This window comes from Aythya marila (genome assembly GCF_965140915.1).
Source record: "Aythya marila genome assembly, chromosome: 4".
Lineage (NCBI taxonomy): Eukaryota > Metazoa > Chordata > Aves > Anseriformes > Anatidae > Aythya > Aythya marila.
This window is the reverse complement of record NC_139045.1, coordinates 57,570,934-57,589,295: the sequence shown is the minus strand read 5'-3', so window position 1 is coordinate 57,589,295 and position 18,362 is coordinate 57,570,934. Positions and strand designations below refer to the sequence as shown.

The window sequence follows — 18,362 nt, the reverse complement described above, 5'->3', positions numbered from 1 at the left end:
CATTTTCTTCTAACTATCTATCCTAAGTAGGTTGAGCTGCTGTGCATCTGTCAAAAGAGAACTGGACCCGGTGGCAGAGGCAGTGGATCACGTTAAGATTTCTCATGATGATACTATCGCTACGGAAAATGCCTAAAAAAGCAGTTTCCTCTTTAAAAAAGCTTGTATGAAGTAAACAATTTGATATCCTTTTTTTTTTTTTTTTAGTGTGTGTGCTGCACTCTTTGTCCTTTTGTATTTAATATGTTCTCAACCAGCACTAGGGGAGAAGAACATATTGTAAAGATCTGTGATGCTGTGGGAAAGCTGGTTACAGGTTTAATCTTTCTGTAGCTTTTAATGCACTATCTAAAACTTCTCAGGAGTCAAGTGTGGTATTTTACATAAGAGTTGACTCTGAAACTTGCTGCAGAAGCCCTGATGCACACGAAGACTTCAGTGGGATTAGTCTGCATCTTATCTGTGAAATGCTTTTTTAAATACAGGAACTTGAGATGTTTATCTTGACCACACATGGTATGTGTGGGGAGTAAATAATCATTACAAGTGTTGTCCTAAAATAAGCACCTGTGCGTTTTCCAAACAAAGGTGAGTTTCGAGCTGTTACATAAGTTGGTGTTATTCTGCCTTGGTGGATGCTCCCCAGTCTCTCGTGTTGCCATGGAAACTATCTTTGCATCTCTGCAAGGGGGAGGGTGCATAAAACAAAATGCATATTTATAATTGAGAATCAGCATAAATGGGATGGGATGATTGCCTGGGTACTCTACAACTTGCGTTTGTTTACTTGATTTCTGCCAGCACTTCAGACTTAACTGGAGGATGTTTGTTCCTGTTTCTTTAATGCTTTTTTTCTCCCTTTGGACCTTGCTCCTTTTTCTTCCAATCACAAAAGCACGCCACCTTTCAGAGGCCTGTTAGAGGGATGTTTAATTCTGTATAATGAGAAGTAGTCCAGAGTTTTAACAAAAAAATAATCATGGAAATTGCACATAAGGTGCTTGCCAAAGCAGTTAAAAACTTGGGTTAACACTAACATTAACATAAGTGTTGACTCAGCAGAATATGAATTAACAGGTAGGAACCACCAGCTTTTTCTTTTTTTCTAAATCTCATCCTTGCTGTCTCTAGCAATGATTTTTAGCTATCTCATGAGGAAACTTCCTCTGTATGCAGACAGTGTTACACTCCTGCAGGTGAATTGTGCTTCTCTGGGGATCTCTGGGTGCAGGGGTAGAAGGCAGCGTCACTGAATATTGCGGCTTGTATTGCAAATCACAGGCAGCACCACAGAAACTTGGGTAAACTGGAGCAGTTGTCGAGGCTACTGGGACTGTGTGAAGCTTTAACTTCTGCTGTAGCTTAGAGTTTATAGGAATGCAAAGATAGCTTTGACACTCTTCCTCTAGGCCATGCTTTCTGTTCCCTACTTCTTTACCATGAAGCAATTCACAACTGACAGTGGCCCAGCCCTATGGTACTGTGTCCAGTTACAATTTTAATACATGATTTTTTTGTGTATATTGTTTCTGTGGTTGTAAGAAGCTGACGTGTGCTCAGCTTCCAAAACTGGTATCGGCAAAAACCATCAGCTTATCTGAAATGATTTGAAGGTGTTTAAAAGCAAACAGCCTTTGGTATCCATTATTCAAACATTTTTTTTGGTGAAGATGTTTTGGGTTTCTAAACTCTGGGTACTTTCTCCTTAAAATTTGGAACTTTGCATACAAGAAGGTGTGGTATGAATGTTCTTTCTTGCTTTGCGGTTTAGAATAAAGGAAGGGGTTAGTCTTATGTAAATTACTCAGCACACGTAATAACGCTACACAGGAGAAGGAATAGGTTTTCCTCAGTTCCATCAGGTTACTGTGTGAACTGAATTACTTAAAATTTGGAATTCTTCACAAGTGTGGGGGATTCTCACAATATTATTTTGTTCTTAATGTCAATTAACTCTACTAGATGACCATTGAGATTTGTCATCGGTAACTCCTGAGCATACCATCTTTTTTTCAGCATTTGTAGTACTTCATGAATAAGGGAATGGCTCAGCAAGTGTTTTTTATATTTATGCTATCGTCTCTGTTTACATGTAGAAGTCTTTGGTGAGTTTTGCTGGGAATTTTTCAATGTAACTTTTGTTAATGTGCTGACACTTTGTTCCAACCATAGGATTTCATTTGAAACTCATTCCTCCCATGTGTACCCTCACTAACTTCTGTAAGCAGATGAATTTTCAGGTTGTACACCTAACCTAAAGCAGATTAAGATAACTCTATGTTGCTTCTCCATAGTTATAGCCTGAAATGACCAGCTTGGTTTGCTTTTCCCTCAATTTGCAGTGCTGCCTAGTATTTGGAGAACAGCAAGCAAGAAATATTATACTGTTAACAAACAAAACCACCCAAACTTTGTGGTCTTAGAGATGATTTTGAAACAAATACTGAAGTTAATCATTCGTAGTAGGAGACTTCCTTCTAGTGTGGTTTTAATTCTAGACTGCTATATATAGAAGGCTGCGAGATAACTTCTTACTGTAGCGTTGTGTGCCTGGGTGAAAAGTACTGTTGGCTTAAATTAGTTTTTGTTGCCTGGACTCAAATGATTTTGAAGTGAGAATGAGGCAGTTTTCTTTTTTAATGCTAAGTATGGTGTACTGTTTCATTAAATATTAAAAATTAGACTATAATATCATGTAGCTCTGATACTTACATAAAGATGTGATACAAAGGAAAAAATGTCTTTACATCCTTGTCTACTTGTATTTTTTAGGTTGAAATGCATCAAGGCAGCACTGTCCCCCCAAACATGTATATATGTTTGACTTAACTTTTGTCAGTGCTTTTTGGGAACATGGCTGGCTCAATTTCCTCTCTCCTGTCTGGTTTGTGTTCCCTGAAGACATCTCCTGAAACACTGCTGGCATAGCCACCGAGGGTATTGTGGTTAAACATGTAACAACTGAATAATATGTCAGTTCATAGATGAGAGACAAGGACATTATTTTGATGTAGGAACCTGTGTCCTGTATTCTCTAGAATGTAATCCCAACACTGCATTTTAAATTAATATTTTCGTTTTGGTCTGAGGAAACTGCAGTGCCTGTAATTGGCCTTCCTTTGATTGCGTTGCAGGAAAATGACAGAGTCACTCTGCAGTCTTTGAAGGATGTGGCTTTGTTATCAATTTCAGCTGACCTCAGTGCAGGCTCTTGCTGCAGAAGAGGATATTCCTTTGTGCCTGTTGCGTTCTCTTCCTCCCTGCCTATTCTGTCTGTCCCAAGTTCTTTAATGTTGTTGTGGCTGAGGTGGTCCAGGGGAATGCACTGAGCTGGTAGTTGTCACTTGTGTTTTAGCAGGGTCAGGTCCTGGCTTCATTTCACTGCACTGCTGCATAAGAGCATCTGTGAGAAGGCAACAGTGTTGGAGGAAGGTAGTGTTGGCCATTTCAGTAGGAGCACATGCATGCCAAGTAGAAATTTTTGCTTTCAAATTAAACCTTCCAGGAGCCAACTCAGTTTTTACCAGTTGATTGTAAGAGAGCTTATCTCAAAAGCAAAATTGCTTGCTTGGCATAACTATTTGATCACATAAAGCAAACTAATGAAATATGATTTTTATTAATACAGGATAAGGAAGGCATCTTCCATTCTGATTGAGATGTAAATGTTTATCAGCTTGAAAGGAAAAAAAAAAAAGAGCCAATCTGAACTCTTAGTTCATCTGACTGCTGCTTTTAATCTTTGTCGTAAAGGAATTTGAGTATAACTGGTTTGTTTCCTTTATTAAGTAAACATCTTTCTGAAGAAGCTACATCTGTGGTGTTTCCTTTTTTGTCACAAAAGCACTCAGATACTTGTTTCATGCTGCCTCATGTCTGTGTGTTTATAGTATTGTGAGATCAGTAGTCAAGGCTCTAATTTCTCTCTGTGTTGAAGAGTGGTAACATTTCCTTGCTTCAACAAAATGGAGGCTCTGTACACGACCTGGCCTGTTACGAGACCCACAGAAACTGCTGTTTCTTTACAGATGAGTGATAAGCAGTCACAGCTAATGTTACCTTAATGGGAAGAGAAGTTATGCATCTTCAAAGTACTGGATGATGACAAATGGAGCGTTATCCTAATTAGCTTCAGGGTGAGTGGAAGTTTGACGCATGACGGGATGATGAAGGGGGCCCTGCCATAAACTGCTGTTGACTGCACAGGTATCTGAAGGTATTGCATGATACTGTGTGAGAGGGTAATGGAATAGTAGCTGAGACTGTCTTAGTGCAGAAAACAAAACAAAATAACAAAAGCAAACAATACACTTAGGGAAGAAGAGAGAGGAGGAAGGAATTGGATATTTTCATACTCAATACAAGTAAAAGCTTGTATTGAATTTAACCATATAACTGGAACTTGGTTGACTGTTACAGTTCTGATTTTGGGAGTAATTGTGGATTGTCCTTTGGAAAAAGCCTGGTATATTTCTTCCTGAAAAAATGACAAATTGTGAAGAAAGGAAGATAGTATACATACCGTTGTCATTTGAAAAGGGTATAAAAAACTAGAAAAGGTCTGGATAAAGCTGGCTGAACTTCTTGTATATATGCTTTTGTGTATGAAAAGGCATTGAGACTCCTTCCTTTTAAAAGACCTGCCCTGTGGCCGTAGTTATTTGAAAGCTGAAGCCAATACACATTAACAGCTATGGTTTAGGCCTTCACCCTGTGTTCTTCCTCATGCTGAGCAATTTCAGTTTAGTAAACTGACACTTTCTACTAGAATAATTCACAAACTGGTTAAGTGAAGGTCATATGTACCCCAGGCTGGGTCAGGGAAGGAAGGAGGGATGTGGGGCACTGTGGCAGCCAGGTGGGCTTTGGGTGGTAGGGATTGGTGGTGAGGATGTAGTAGACCAGTTTGAAAACATGAATGTTATAAAGGAGGCAACTATAGGAAGACTGGTAGTTTCTTTCATATGGGACCTAGGGGCACTGATTGCAAATCAGAAGGTTTAAATTAGACATCCCACCTGCCCCACACTTCCTCGGAGGGAGCGGACCTCTGTGAACAGGTGGAATTAAACTGGGGAACTCATTGCGGTTGTGTTGTTTGAAACAAGACAGCTTGGCAGATGCTGTTTTCCATTAGCTCTTCATTTTCAGTTTTGTGCAAATGTTTGAAGTGATTGCTAATGCAGAAAGAATAAGGTTAAAATACTCAAAGGAGAATGTCATAATGTTGTAGTAAGCTGCATCGTAATTTATACAGTAAGTTTTTTGGGAGATGTTGCTAAATGAAGGTTTTCAACTTGAGGGCTTGCAGAATACTTGCTGGCACTCACTTTGTAAATGGATTTTATTGAAATGTTTTCCTTCCATTGATTTGCATTGGTTTGCAGGCTCCTAAATGCTATCTTAAAGCTGAAATTTCTTTCCTGACAGAAGTTAATAAAACTACAATGACTTTTTGTTTTTGATTTTTTTTTTTTTTTTTACCATTCTTAGTTTTCTATGCCCAAAATGCTGTCAGCAGCAGATTAACATTCTTGCAGCAGCCAAGAACAAGACAACCATTGTCTTGTAACCTAAATTATTGCTTTAAATATTCTTTAAATATGACCCTGCCACTCTTATTTGCAGGATGATGAGGGAAATTAACTTTTCAGAGCTTGTGGTTTCTTCTTTTTTTTTTTCCTCTCCAAAAAAAGGTTTCAAAGGCTTACCAGAATAAAAACGATCATTTCACTGCATCTTGTGCAGTCGAAAACATTTTAAATGAAACTATCTGGCTTTGGCATGGATTCTAGTCTGAAAACTGACTCTACAGAAACATTTCATGAATATCTCTAGTTCAGTTTGCCTCTTTCAGAATTGTTTACTGTGCACATTAAAAATGAAAATGGAAGTGAAACTCTTCTAGTAACTGGGATGCTTTGCAGATGGAAACTAACAAAAATCTGGTGTTGGAAGCAATGAAAGTTCACCTTTGCCGCATCTGTATTGTGCTCTCAGTGTTCATAAAGAGAAGCTTAATTCTGGCCTGTTTATTAGGAGCGTAGTAAGAGACTTGCTAGAAGCAGGAAGGAGCATGTATTGCACCATCAGGACAGAGCTCTAATTGTTTTCCTTGGCAAGAATTGTAGTCAGAATTTTGGAGAAGACAGTCTTCAATATGAAGTTATTTGGCTCTTTTTGCATACAGATGAGAGTTAGAAACATCAGCTCTGAACTGCTGTAGAAATCGGTGGCATACATATGTCCTGAGATCACCATGGAGGCTGCCGTTTGCACAAGCATTGGGAAATCTCAAAGAGCTCGTTGTGTGAGGCCGGATAGTGAGCTGAAGATCAGAATGTGAATATATAGGGCATTCTGTATCCTTTGGAGTTAAAACAGCATTTCTCTAAAGTACTTATTGCATACGTACTGGAGAGGAATATTTCCTGGATATTTTCTTAATGTTAGGATGTGAAGTAAGCATAGGCTAGAAATATGCTATAAAGTGAATTGCAACATTCATACAGGTGGCAAGTACTGACACTAATAATGAAGTGTTCAAAATATTGTGGTTTTAAGTGTTGGGCTGAAGTGAATACTGTACTTTCGTAATGCACCCTGTCCAAGAGTTGTAAGTAGCCTGCTATATTTGCATGAATAACAAACCTTTGGCTCTTACATATTTGCTTGTTTTATGAAATAGCCTCACCTGATGATCTCAAGTTTCTCATTTACTTAGAAATATTTTGAAGCTTGCTTCCTCTTTAAGAGAGGTTTGAGATAGGCCACCTTACTTCAAAGGGCAAGTTCTCATTAGTTAGTTTGTTAAACAGGCAAAAACCCTTGATTTTACTGATTGTGCATTAGTCATTTTCTATTTACTAATTCAAATGGATATGAAGTGTAGTTGTAATGATGATGTCAACCTCAATTATTTTTTTTACTGACCTGAAAGATTTTAGATACCTGAGCTGAGTTACCTAGGTATAACCAATTCAATTTTTCTATGATCAGAGATTGTATGTAAGATGTCATCCGAAGGATGATGTTCAGAAATCCTCTAGCTTTTATCCGGTTGCCATTTCTGTCAGAGGATGTAGGCAAATAACGATTTGCATTTGTTGGAGCAGGCAGAAAGCTTTGCTGTCAGTCCTTGTGCTGCTCCCAGATGGGGCTGGAAGCGTGTGGGATGGTTCCTGGTGGGGTATGGGCCCCAGCAGCAGTGCTCCCTGCCCGGCTGTTCCAGCAGGAAGCCTGCCTCCATGCCCCTTGGCTTCTCTGCCTCGCTGCTGGTCGTGTCAAGGTGGTTAGTGTCACACCAGACCTGGAGAATGCCCTCACGTTTGGGAGCTGCAGATTTTAACATATGAGGGAAGAAATGTACTTGGGTATCAATTACTCTGCCCGGTTTGCTGCTTAATTATTTTCATTTATTTTTAACATGGTTAAATTAGTAGGGCTCAGACATCTTTAAGTGCTTCCCTGTGATGTTACTTGATCAGAAACTTTAAGGGTTAGATTCCTTCCACAGTTCTTGAGGTGTTGGTATCTGAGTGAAGAATCTGGGCTCCTTCTCTAACACAGTACAGAGAGCAAACATGATACCTTGAGGTAGCAAACCCTGCTCAGACATGTGGATCGCACCATTAACTCTGTGCATTCAACATGAATATAACTGACAGTGGAAAGAGGACACTTCAGATGCAGGCAAAAAAATGTGTGCTCCCAGCTCTATATGAAAGCTCTTCCAGGAGCAGTGCCTCAACCTGCTTAAGGAGCCTCCAGCCTGTTGAAGGTGATATCTGACCTTACACCATAATCTTATATCTAACATTAGGCACCTCTTGAGTCATGCAAAAAAAAAAAAAAAAAACTACCTGCCTTTAAGTTTTTAACTGCTGCAGACTGAATAATTACTGCTTGGGTTAGATATTAATTTGATATTTACATTCATAGTGCAGCTTAAGTGTGCTAAAGTCTTGTTTCCTGTCATTTAGCTTTAAAATGCTGCAGGATTAGGTTTCAGCCAATCAGTAATACTAGCTAGGAAGCTATAATTAATGTCTTAGGGAAGGGGGGAGGGAGGTGTTAACTCCTTCTCATCTTTGATATCCTTGTTAGCCTTAATTTATTACTTTGAGAAGGTTTGGGAGTTCTTGGTAGATGACTTGGTAGAGAAGATGATCTATCTATGCTTGAAGTCACTTCAGCTTTTGCACCGTTTTACAAACTTGATTTGAACGGTTGGATTGCACTGCAAGGCCTTTTTGTGTGTGCTCAGCTGGTTTAGGACCGATATGCCTGTGTTCATAAGGAACACCAGAAGACTATGCTGCCATCGGCTCATGTGGTTCTGAAAGTCTTTAACATAAATGTTTCAGATCTGCAGATAAGAGAGAAGCACAGCTATGAAAAAGGGAAAGAACAATTCCACCTCTGCATTAATTGCATCTGGGAACTTGAAGTAACGCTTTGTACTTCAGAGCAGAATGTTGTGCTAAATTGGAAATGGTGATATTCTCGCCCACAACCATTCGGTCTCATGCAACTGTGATTGGTTTAGTCACAAGCAGAATATTGGTCTGCCTACTCCGTCTTTGCAAGCTACCACGGCACTGGAGTTGCTGTTCGTGGTTCATTAGTATTCATAGGAGCTTTGCCGTAGGAAGGATGAGAGTTGTGGGCAGTGTCTTTTAATGGCATAGATTAGTCTCTGAGAGATAGCAGAGAGCTGGAGAAAAACTGAAATCTTCAAACATGGCTGGGGATGATTATAGCTTATTTGGAGGCTATGGTTGTCTTGTATTTGAGGACCTTTTAGTAGTCCTTCAGAATATCTGTTTCTGTGCTTTTCTTGGGCTAATGTTGGAACCTGCAGAGAACTTATAGCTGTTTTATCTGACTGGTGAAAATTGTAATAAATCAGCATTTATGTTTAAATTTTGTAAAGTACTTTGAGCACAGTTGGATGTGCTTCATGTAATCAAGACATCCAGAAGACTGCGGGCGAACTCCTCATATACAGTCTTCCAAATATATACTTACTAACAGCAGCAATTTGTCTAGTATGTGATGACTTCTGTCATGTAACTCTTAAATATTTTTTTTCTTGGACAAACTCTGGCTTTGGGTGCCTGTCCACAGTTACCCTCACTTCTGCTCATGCTCCTTACTTGCCTCAGTTGAACAGCCAGTGGAATTTTCTAAGTATTGTGTTCAAAAGAAAAGCAAAAGCTGCACAGAAATCTACTTCTGTATTTTTTGTTGTTTATAAGCTGGTTCGGTTCAGATAAGGAAGGGGTGAATGAAATGAGAGTGAGTATTTGAGCAATCTGGAGTTCCTGTTCTAAATAAACATGGTGCCAATCCATTTAGATTAGTTGAGGCCTTGTAACTGTCTGAATTTACTTTGACTTTTTTGTGATTCTGCCCAATTTATGACCACCTGTAAAATTTGTGCTTTTATTCTGCTCTATCATTGCATTTAGAGTTGATGGTTGACTCATCTCCTAATAGCTTTTATGTTTAATGTGAGGAATAGTTTTGCATTCGGTCTAACACAATATAAGCAGAAGGATTTAGCATGTGATATAGCGATAACATCTCCTCTGAACTAGGACCTTACTTGTGTATAGTGATTCTAGTAAATAGCAAGTGAACAGTTCCATACGAAGTAACGAAGTCAGCTTTCAGCAGAAGGTGACTCTAAATGAATTCCTCCATTCTGTCCACGCACCTGCTTGGCTTTAATGTTTAACGTGCCAACCAGCTGTCACTATTGCCCAACCAGATTGTAAAACGAGGAGATGAAATAAGAAAATTGGAGGAAAATGAGAATAACGAGAGGTTCCCAGCATGGCCTTCTGAATGTTCATCAGAAGATGGATGATGGCAGAACATGGGCAGAGAGACTAAATAGAAGCTGCTGGTGAAATGTTGTCGACGGAAGGAAGACACAGACGCTCAATATGAGTGAACAATGAACTTCAACTTTAATGGATAGTTCAGTCGCCTTTTATCTAGTTTGAACATAATCAACTCATACATATTGCAAAAACTAAGCTCAGCATTGGCTAACATTTCCCGCTCTTTTCAGGTAGTTCCTCCTTCGTTTAGCCACCGTCCCGCCTTAGGGACTTTCCCAATCGCCCAAGGGCATTGTGTCCTTGAGCATGATTGGCTCTCAGCCAGCTGCGTATGTGCCAGACTCATGTGAGTTGAGTACGGTACTTCACTAGCCCATTGCCTCCTAACTGCCCAACATCCACATGTCCTATTTTACTTAACCATTCCTCCACAGTGAAATGTGGGATGGGTGAGGGGAAAGCTGCATCAGCGGGGGTGATGAAGATTGTGGATGCTGGAAAGGTAAAAATTCTGGATCTTTCAGAAGAAATACCTTGGCATTATGAGATATTCAAGTCATTAGGATAGCTGTGGTGACAGACTGCTGTTGTATAGCATTTGAAGGGTTGCATGCACAGATCCCAGGAGCGAATGAGTTGGGGCGGCTGGGAAATGCTGCTTCAGTTCATTCCTTGCCTCTTTTTTTTTTTTTTTTTTTTTTTTGTGCTGTCATGTAAGCATTTTGTCCTAAGTGTTTAAGAAGCAAGTATAAAGCAAAGCAGAAATACTGTACTAATAGTTTTGACTGTGTGGTTCATATTTGTATAAGAAATGTGGTGATTATGAAATTTTCTGCTTTGAGGGTGCTTGGCACGGTATAGTGTTTATTCTTCACTCGTGGCAGAATATTTTTCGTATGTCTTGTGACTGGAAGCTGTTAGCTAATTCACTGATTAGGATTGGCTTTAGTAATCAGTTTACTAAAAACCACCACCCCTGGCTTAGAGGAATTTGAGTCTGTGTACTCACCACTGGTGGTTTGACAATTAGTACTGCTGAAATGATCCTGCAAGAAACCCCAAGGTCATCCTTTCGCTTTTCCTGTGAATAATCTGGTTTTACTGATGAGTACTTCTACACTGCTAAAGACTTGGATAATGAACAAGGAGGGCTGTGTGCATGGGTCACGCTCTTGTTACTAACTGTAACTAACTAAACTAAAAAGTGGCAAATGGCTGTGGATTTTTACAGATCACTGAAGTATTTTTTGGATTAAGTGATCTCAGGCAATATTTTTATTTCTTTTATAAAAGAGTGAAGTTACTTGCATTTCTGCAGACCATTATCACTCACCTGTTACCCAGAATCATTTTGCTAAAAATTTTACTCACTGATTTAGGACAAGATTCAATTCCTGTGGCATCAGCTTTTATTATTAAAACATTGGTGTCTGTTTCTTTAAGAGGAAAAAACACGTGTAGTCCTTATGGTTTAATATGGAAATACATGGGGTTGTTTAGAAATACTGGAATTGCAGTGTTTTTTTCATAGGCAGCTCTTACAGGGAACAACTGACACTTATTCTTCCATAAATACTATCTTTAGGTATATCATTGTGGGCTTTTTTCTCATCCTCGTTGATCCAGAGGTGGATTAAAAGGTTAAAACCTTGCTTAAGAACATAGTCATCTTACAAAACCAGGGAAGTAGCTTCCCTAAAATCTTGAATTAACTGTGTACCTGCAGCTCAAGAAGAGGGTATTAAGAGAAGTCTCAGCACGTGGCTAAGGCATGTGGTCTTCAGGAAGACTCTTCCTAACAAAAATGTCCTTATGTCTTATGTCCTAGTCAAGATTTTTTCCAGACTGCTTGTTTTTTCTTACCTAAAAAAAAAAAGTGGCTCCGTCACATAGACCTTGCTTTGGAAGGAGTTCTTGGTGTCTTGGACATGATGTTTATCTGTAAGCTCAGTGTCATAATTGAGCATCACATTGTGTAAAGGCAATTTTTTTTTAATTAGTAACTTTTTAAAAATACTATCAACTGGTTACAAATAAATTCAAAGTCTGGGTTATTTTCTCTCTTTTTTTTTTTTTTTTTTTTTTAATCACCTTGCTTCTAAAGTCCTTTGCATATCTCCCCCCTTATTTTCCTTTGGAATTCGGCTCAGTCTATTTTGAGATGAGCAGAACCAAGGAGCGTACTCAAGCAAGGGAGGTATAATTACCTCTGCATTGCTCTGTTTAGTAACTTCTAACAGCTGCTTATTAAGCAAATGACTTAATTGACTTAATACCTATTAGCAATCTTTCTGGTAAGAAATTTTCTGCTAAAACAAATTCCAGTGTGCATAATTACCTTAGGTGACTTACTGTGCGGATCAGCAATGGGCTGTTTCAAACTTCTGTGCCTTCCCCTCCACTTCTCCCTCTCTGCAGCCCTGGCTTGGATTCCTCCTGAAAGTGTCATAGGTGGGATTTGCTGTTGACATACTTGATCAGCAGCAGTATTCAGTAGGAAGAAGATTGTTATGCTTGGGATCAGTTTTGCAATTGAACTTGTAGCTACTCAGTGTTGACGGGGGGGAAAAGGGAAGTCTTCAGTTTTGTTTTGGGTATAAACTGAGAAATCCGTCAAGTAGAAAAGATTGGTTCTGTACCCACTGTTCAGTATTTCTCTACTGTGTTTATAACCTGTCTCTCAGCAGTTGTCATTTGTCTGGTTTTACAAGTCACGCCATCTCTTCTGCTGAGTGCAACAACTTATAAAAAGGATTTGGTACCAGTTTATTGGCTGTGGAATTAAACTTCAGGTAAATTGCTAGATTTCCCCTAAGGAGCAAAAGCAGCATTTTCCAGACAGATCTGAAAGTAGCTGTTTTCTCCTAGAATCTATTTATGCAGCATTTATTGTATTGATAAAGGAAGACAAAAATAGAGGCGAGGCACTCTGGTAGGCTGATTACAAGGAAGATATTAAGGGGAAGTGTAGCTTTTCCTTCTTTGGTAAATGTTTTATGTTAAAAAAGCAAACAATTGGAGAACATGCTATCAGGAACCAATCGGCTCTGTGCAGCCAAGCACAACTGCGGATCCAGATTGAAACAAAGGAGAAAAAAATTCTTAATTTCTAATAAATGGTTTTACTTACCAAATGATTAACATCTGTTTTTGGAATAACTCCTGCTAAGAAGTGGCCTTTTTATTTATGTGCTGCATAACTTTATATCTCGTGTATATTTTTGTACAAGTCTTTGATAAAGTTGATTACATTCTAGTTAATTAGTTTCTCCTATTCTGTATATGGTTAGGGCAACGTTGTTTCTTCTAGCTTCGTACTCCTTTTCTTGATTCTGTTCCCTAGTAGAAGGGAACATCTCCTTTTAAAAAAAAAAAAAAAAAAAGCATGTAAATGCTTTCATCATGCAAAAGTGAAATTCTTCTGCTTTTTGGGGGTGAAAAAAGAGCAAAGGGAAGCTAAGATACTTGGAGTCTTCTTTCCCACACTGTGGGAAATGCTCCATGGAGGAAAACTCTGATACTTGGAGTCTTCTTTCCCACACTGTGGGAAATGCTCCATGGAGGAAAACTCTAGGTGTGCTAAACTTAAGCATTGAGACTTTCTGTTATTTGTCTTCTAACCAAACTGCTTCTAGCATCTTTAGGCAGAAATACTAACATGGAATGGAAGAACACAACCACTGTTCCAGGGTGAAAAAAGAGGTGCACAATGGCCCAAGCTTTATATTTTGACAGAGTTCTTTGCTGAGGCATCTGAGTGAACCATGCCTGGGAATTGTCATAGCGTGGGCTGTTAGGACTGCCTGGTGCTGTGCAAAGTTTGTAAGGCAGGGCTTTTTGGTTCATGTACAGCATTTCTTAAACAGATGAACCACTTTTGTACCACAGCAAGACATCTGAAAGTGTTTCTGCCCTGATGTTCTCTGCATGTGGAATAAGGATGCTCCTGGATGAGCAGTGTTGGCATCCTTACACTGATGTATGGTGATCTTCCCTTACAGTGACTGGCAATCATCTTTGTACATCCAGAAGATTTGTCTTTTTTAATTAATCCAGCCTGCCTGTAAGTCAGTTTCTTAAAGCTTAAGCCCTGAAGTGGCAGGGGAGAAGCAAATAGCTATGGATTTATGACCGTAAGATTTTTGAAGCTTAGAGAAGACACAATTAAATTTAGCAGGTCTTTTTAAAATAAAAAGGCATGCAAGTAAATTTTATGAAGAGTTCTCACAATTGCTCTGTGGCCATCTTTTTTCACCTTAAGTAAGCTAAACTCTTGAGATGAAAAGATGCTGAAGAGGCTACAAATGAAGAAAGATGTTTAAAGTTTAGCACTGTTGTGGTGTTAACAAAGACATGTAATATAGAAATTTGCACCCCTCAGTCTGTATTTGCTTTCAGTGGCATTTGAGAAGATTGTTTTTCCCGTGAATGTAAAATAACATTGCTATTCAGTGCATCTTTAAGATAAGTGAATGCTTTGTGCAAGTTTAGGAAAGGATGACCTTCTGGACAGAGGTCTCATCTTTGCCATTTCCAGGCAATGCTGTTACCCTGGAGTTGCTCTCGTGCTGGGTTGAATTAGTTTATTATTAAACTAGATTAAATTGTCCTCGTCCATGTGATGATACTGCTTTTGTTCTCCTCTGCAATGTCCAATTTGAACAATTAGATTTTTGAAAATTTTCCGATTAAAATTAGTTCTTAACCCTGTTTGGAGAAGTGCACGTATGCACATGTGCAAAAATTACTTTGGCAGGTTCAGTGAAAAAGAACACCTGATCAAGTGTTTAGTTGCACATATTTCTCATTCTGTTGTTAAAATGAGAAACTAACTAGAATGAGCCACTCTACCATTGCCAGCCAGTGGGAAGGATACAGGGGGAAGATGTCTTACAATGGGAGGAACTAAATTTTTAGAAGGAGGGGCAAAAGTAGAAGGTCTTTATAATCAGGTAAGAGAGCCAATAGGTCACCATATGAGACATACGTATTTTTTTGTTTGTTTTTAAATACAGTATGATGATAAATTTGGTACTAGCATATCAAAACTGGCAGTGAATTTTAGTACTACTTTTGCAGATAAGGAGACTGAGAAACTGGAATGAAAACCTTGTGACACTTGAACTGGCAGGGGGTTGGCATTGAGAAGACCTGGAATGGAAAGAGGAAAATATGAGCAAAGCAGGGAGGGAATATCTGTGTGTGTGAAGGTTGGAAGGAGAAGGGGCATGATCTAATTTGTTATAGGAACTGATGGGGTTGAAAGTAGGAAGTAACAAGTTACAGTTGGCTTTCTATTCCTTTTTAAATATTAAGCCTGTTTATAGTAGGAATAAGCACGATGTGTTTCTCCTGTCGCCTTGTTACACACTACAGTATGTGTTGGTAGCCCTAGCTATCTGGCAGTGTGTGTAGCATCTTGTAAACTTGTTTTTGTGCTAGATAACAAGTTGAGTGTTCGGAGCACTAGATATTTTTGTAGCTTGTTCCAATAATGCTGCTTCCTGGCTGTGAACCGAGCATGCAAAACCACAGGCTGGTGGTTCTAGCCATAGACTGCTCAGTGATGCGCTAAAAGCGACTGTTCGCTTTGCAAGTCCTGCCTGAGGCGAATGCAAGCAGACTTAAATGTTTGCATCCATACAGAAAATCTTGATACTGATTTCCTACACCAGTTTTCTATTGTCCTGGCCAGTTAATGGCATGGCAGGAGGTTTGTTCTTCTGCCTCGTGCTCATGGGATGTGTTTGGGCAATGGAGCTTTGACTGAGGAAGAAAAGGAGCTGATGAGAAACTTTTTAAAATTTATTTATTTTTGGAGCTAGTTCATAGCTGCTCTACAGAAACTGCTGGCTGAGCCAACTGTACCTGTGATATGCCAGCAGAGCTGTGGTGGTTCCGTGAGGTTTGGGTTAAGATGCTACGACTGAACAAATTCTGGACCCGGGCGGTATTTCTAAGGAAAACACAACACAAAATTCTTGCCCTGGCCTGCTGTCTCTATATTGTCATCGAGCTTAATTTGGGCAAGGTTGAAAACTGTTCTTGAATTCTTCACCTGTCTCTGTTTTGACTGTGCTGCTGCAGCAGGTGGTTTCTTAAGTAGGTCAATGGGCATGTGCTTGGCATGGGTTCATGTGGCATGTAGCAATACCTGTGGGATTTGAAAAAAACACACGTATTCATGTGGCATGTAGCAATACCTGTGGGATTAGAAAAAAGTATTACAGAAAAGGTAAGCCTTCAAGAGACGTTTGTATCAAGATGTCCTTGTGAAAAACTAGCCAAGATCCTGCTTGTCTTTGTTTTCGTTTTATCTAGTTGCTGGCTTTTTGTTGCTTAGCATATATTTCTTTTAGCAATTACGTACATAGTTATTTTCCCTTGTGAGTGTACTGGCTCTTGTGCATACATAAAAATGAACAATTCCAACAAATGGCCATCTAATCCAAAGAGTGCTAGTGAGTGTTGAAGTGTATAAAAATATCATCTTTTTTTTTTTTATGACAGTCCACACTCTTGCTGTCTCTTTTGTGAGTCATTTCAAATTAGGCTGCAGGTAGGAAGCCTTGAAAATAAGAAAACACTGCTTGTGTTTCTTCAAGGATTTTTTTTTTTATTAAAAAGTGTATATAGAGTTGCATATTACAGGGTGGGCACAAATTTTTACTTGTTTTTAGAATAAACGAGATGCATGCTTTTAGACTAAAAGTATGGGGATGTATGTATGTATGAAGTATGTATGTTCTGGAGCTGGGTATTTGGTTTGTCACCTTACTGGTCTGAATTTGTGTGATTTCTTCTGTACCTTTGACCTCTTATATGGAATGGCACAATTTTAATGTTTATGAAAGCTATTTTGAACATTCCTTGGTCTTTGCTGATGCTTGTAGAACTGCCATTGTTTGAAAGATTGAACGTAGGTCTGGACTTTGCTGATATCAAATATTTTTTTTTCTAATCGCTGCAACTTTTTGACATTCTGTACTTGACATAATAGGTACTAAATTTTTGCTTTGGTATTGTAGTCTTGCAGTCATGTCTGTAACTTCAAAATAGTGGTGTATTATTTTAATTGGCAAGCTAAAAGAATTCTTTTTAATCGGGTTTTACTAAAACAGATGATCCTTTGTAAGGGATCAGTAAACCAATAGCCCATGTGATCTCATATGAAACAAGGGAATTTAAAGAACTCCAGTGTTTAATTTTTTTATTAAAACTTGGGTGGAAGTACTTGCTGTTTTTTAAAAAAATGAACAAAGAATCCTTTATGCAATGCAGAGATTCAACTGTACCGTAACTTATATAACCTACTCACTTTGGTATTCTCAAAACCTGTAGATTAAAAACAAACAATGAAACTTCCAGTTCATGTTAATAAATTCAGCAAACTTAAATAATGTTTGATGCATTGATTTTTATGTCAGCTTGCTGTTTGAATCTGATTAACATTTTTAAGTAATAGTATTTAATATCTTTATTCTCTTTACTACGTAAGCTATTCCTGGCAAGCGTTAGAGAAAAGGTTTTAAGTGCATTAAAGCCCACCTTCCAATAAATAATGCTCAAGCTCACAGCTTGTGCAGTTGCATGGAACAGCTGATGTTCAGAAATGGTTGGAATTAATTCTGATCATAAACCCTGAACTGGCTTGCTCTCTAAGGTGCTGCTGCTGCAGGTAGTTACATATGAGCTCTGAGCTCACTCTTTATCCTGTCGAGGTGGAACTTCTTTCAGTTTATGGGAATAGATTTGGTTATTTTTTTTTTCAGGGTGTTGGTTGTATTAATTCTGCAGATCTCCTTAACTTCCCTTCAATTTATTTAATTTTGGTTGTTTTTCTGCTTTAGTGCATTTCACTTACAATCATTTTTAAACCTTTCTGATCAAAAACTATGGGTGAGGTGTTAAGGTTACAAATTCTTGTTTCTATGAATATATTAAAGGTTTTAAACTGCTTTTGTCACTTCTCTGAATCAGTACAATTTAGTTCACTGTATTTCTTTTTCTACTGTTTGCACACTTCCTTTCCTTTCCTCCTTCTGTTGGCTGCAAGTTAGCTAACAGCATCTTGAATCTTATTTTTGATTGAGATTGCAGTTCTAGTGCAGTAAGTTATGTAACACTTTTTCATAAATTACGTTTTCTGCTTATAGAAACAGTGATAGGGTTTTGAAACAACCCTGTTTTTTTTTTTTTTTTTTTTTTTTTTTTTTTTTTTTCCCTCTGCTTCCCTTCTACTTCTACTTAACAATGAAGTTAACCCTTCTCAAAACCTTGAGCTTAAAAACTGTTGTGTGAATTGTGGAAAAACTGTTTGTGTGAACAAAGCCATTAAACCTCTATTTTGTCTTCATGCCTAGACAGTCTTAGATCAGTTGGTGAAAGGAAAGGTGAGGCTTCTTGTATATCATGTACCAAAATACCACTGAATCCCATTGGAGCTTTAGACAAGTTACAATGCCAGAAACTCCTTGCTTTTAATCATGGCAGTAGGCTGTATACTCTTGT

General features: G+C 38.6%; 1 protein-coding gene across 2 annotated transcripts in view; it reads left to right on the top strand.

Annotated features, from left to right (window-relative positions):
* STIM2 (stromal interaction molecule 2) overlaps window positions 1-18,362 on the top strand; it is a 63,067-nt gene that overhangs the window by 3,839 nt on the left and 40,866 nt on the right. The window lies entirely within an intron of this gene.